This window comes from Gossypium hirsutum, chromosome A10, assembly GCF_007990345.1.
Source record: "Gossypium hirsutum isolate 1008001.06 chromosome A10, Gossypium_hirsutum_v2.1, whole genome shotgun sequence".
Lineage (NCBI taxonomy): Eukaryota > Viridiplantae > Streptophyta > Magnoliopsida > Malvales > Malvaceae > Gossypium > Gossypium hirsutum.
In genome coordinates, this window is record NC_053433.1 from 106995266 (window position 1) to 106999262 (window position 3997).

The window sequence follows — 3997 nt, forward strand, 5'->3', positions numbered from 1 at the left end:
GCTACAGCCCACTGCTCACTCATCCCAGTGATCATTACCAATTTCTTCGCAAAAGTTGGAAGACTAGAAGGCCTAACATAAGCCTTGTAACCATGAATCCTTGAACAACGCAATAAAGTTGTATACTCCTCTAAAGTAGGTACAAGATCAACATTACCAAATGTAAAGCAACTATAAGCAGGGTTCCAGAATTGTACCATAGCTCGAAACAAGTGTCTATCTACCTTGATGTCTAGCAAATATGGAAGGTCTCTATAACTCTGATAGAAAAGATGCTTAGCATTATCATCCCACTGGGCCGAAATGTTTCTCAGCTCCTGCAACTCATTCTGCGTCGAATTAACACGAGTGAAGTCTCGTAACTCTGACGTATACCCCTCGGTGACACTATCCCCTTTCTCTAACTGGGTTTTCTCTGACTAGGTACAAACAGAAGCATTGTCCTCCAGTTTATTAAGGTATTCGTTCCTCATTATAAAACTTTCTAATCTAGAAATCGAGCCTTGAATCGACACCTTTAAATGCGAAATGACATGCAATGACAACAAAATAAAAATAGTAAGTCAGTATCATATATAAGAAAGCGATAAATAAATCCTTATAAGGGCAATTTTCTAAAGGATACCACTATTATCCCTAGGATAAGCACTTAAAAGTTCACTATATGAGTTTTAGTTCTAAAGCAAAGGTACCTGAACCAGCAGATTCCTCAATGCTCACCCATTATAGGCTCATATAGACCGAGTTCAGTTCAGGGGGACACTTTTCCCTATAGCCATATGGAGATGAAAATCTCACGAAGACATAGGTAGAGTATCCCGGAAGCAATCCACTAGCTCATATGAAGGTGAAAACCTTACGAAAGCGTAGCTTCTCAGTCCCACTTAAAGGTATGACCATAACGGTCGTGCAAATGCAATATATAGCAATAAAGTAACAAACATATGCAGCAAACACATGTAAAATATTTAAGTGTTCCAAACTTCTGACATTAAGACAAAAATACTCAATTTCTTGGCTTGACTCTCTTAACATCCCCAGTGGAGTCGCCAAGCTGTCGAAACCATTTTTTTAAAAGGGGTTTTGAAAAACGGGGATCGACTTTTGAAAAATGAAAACGGGAGTAGCCACTAAATTTTTTAGGTGTAATTGGATCACCTTATAAAAATGTTTTATTTTAAAACATTAATTTTGGTCAACGAAATCATGAGAAAAATAGGTTCGGGAGTCGGTTATGTACGAGGAAGGATTACCACCCTCATAACGCCCAAAATTGGTACCAAATTGAATAATTTTTGTATTAATGTCAGAATTTTGAGAATAAAAAAAAAGTTTCTTTATTTTCATAATAATTTAAATTAAGAGAATCGAGATTCATTCGCTTTGAAGAAATAATAAATATCACATCCAGCATAATTGGACACGATACCTTTAAATTTTCATGGCTAAAATCATCTCATGATTTGTAAAACCTGCTTAAAAAGGATATTTTAGATATTTAGATAAACGGGAAATTGCAACCCAGCATGTTAGCGTACTATTTCTCAAATTCCTAAACATCCACAACATTGCCTTGTTCATTTTCTAAAAGTTCCTTTTTAATGACTTTTGGTTTTAAAATGATATGTTTCATATATAAAAAAAATTAAATACAATATATATATATGATTTATTATTCCATGCAAATATAGTAAAGGTAACAATGATAGCATAATTTACACAACTTACAATATCATTTTACACATAAACCATCATAATGTTCATGCAACATTATTCCATGCAAAATATCATACAATGCATAATAATACAACAAGTGTAAATTGCAGTATACACACAATAATATCTTATACCAACCACCATAAATAATTGATATAATGCAAATATACAAAAAGAAATATTATACAAAATTTAACCTATTAAACTATATCAAAATAAAAGAGAATTTTAAAATAATAAGCAAATTAAATGTATGAAATATAAAAGTTAGCTATTTAGAAATACATTAAACGATGTAAGAACAATAAAAATAAACCCTTTTTTTAAAAAATATGTATATATATATTATATTATAAGGTATAATAACTTAATATATAAGGAAAATAGTATTCTAGATGTTGTTTATTTTTTAAAAAAATGTATATAATTAATAAGTAATGTATACTTTAGGATAAAATAAAGGTGGTAAAGAAATATAGTAAAATATAATTTACAAATAAAAATATGTAATAATATAAATCATATAATAATAAAATATATGTAATAAAATATATAATATAATATAAGAAGAATATATAAAATAATAATAATCTAATAGGTATTTCATATAAAAATATAGTAAAATAATTGATATATATAGAAAATACATAGTATTTACTAACTTTATAAATAAATATGTAATAATATGAATAATATATAATATATAATTGTAGACACTCAATTTTGCCCGGCCCATTTCAGTATTTAAAATAATAAACCCCAAAAAAAACGAAGTCCAAGTTCAGTCCAGAATTACAAATATAATTTGGCCCGATAGGAATGGCCCATTACTTGAAAAGATTTAAGGTCCATCTACAAGCTTGACTCATATGGAAATATAATCTTCAATGATATGCAATCTTAGATGTGATATGCAATCTTAGATATGATACAATCTTAGATATGATTGCAATCTTAGATATGATACAATCTTAGATATGACTGCAATCTTAGATATGATACAATCTTAGATATGATTGCAATCTTAGATATGATTGCAATCTTAGATATGATATACAATCTTAGAAGATATGATTTTGTAATCTTGGAGATTTAATTTGTAGATATCCTTTAATCTTAACCATTGATGTAATTGATCTGTACCGTTGGATTTGGGGAGGCTCAACTATAAATAGAGGCATCTCCCTTCATTGTAAAGGACTTGAGTTTTGGGAAGCAATAAGAATTCTTGAGAGCATTCACTCAAATTTCTCTCCCTCTTGCGTTCTTACTCCCTGTGGTTTGTTCTTATTTTATTCTTCGTCTATCTTAGTTTTTCAACCCTTTTTTATTTTAATTTTTTCATTTTTCAAATATGTATATTTTTTCCTATCTTTTATACATTTGATTATGTATTTTATATATCATAATATTTAACCTTTTTATATAGTTTATTTTCAAATATATATTTTCTATGCATGTATATATTATATATAATCATTTCATTATAAATATAAATTCTTTTACATATTTGATATTTTATACATTATTTTTCTAAACCAATATATTTTATATTTTTTATATAATTATTATTCTTATAAATATATTTTTTATTATATATTATATTTTAAATTTATTATTAAATATCACATTTTTTTATATGCTCATTCTATTTATCAATTGTTTATATTATACATATATTTTTAAAACTTATGTTTTTTTTATTATACAATATTTGTTTTTACTTTAGAATTAATGTATTATTGTTTTGTTATGTATTTCATATGTTATGTAATATCTTAGACTTTTATAATTTACTTTCAAATGCATATTTTTATATATGTACATTGATATATTGTATTATATGCATCATTTCATTTATTAATCCATTCATGTGTACATTAAATTATTGGATTGTATATTTTATATCTTATGTAGATTCTATTTATCCATTTGCTATGCATGTCATCTATTTTTACTCATACATATTTTACACATTAATATTTACCATGTTTTTTATATTATTTAATGTTTTATTTATGATATATTGTATATAATTAGTGCATTTATTATGCTTTCTTTTGGGTATATTCCTATTTGCTTAGCATGATTATTTTTATTATTCTATTTTACCCTCTATATAGTGATTGCATTTATATAAAGTGTTATAATACTTTGTAATATACGCTATTTGAATATCTATGTTTCGTAATATAGAATTGTCACTCTAAAAGGTCATTTAAAACAATATTTAAAAGTTTTATAAAAATAAAAAAGGCAATGCTTAGTATTTGAAAGCTTC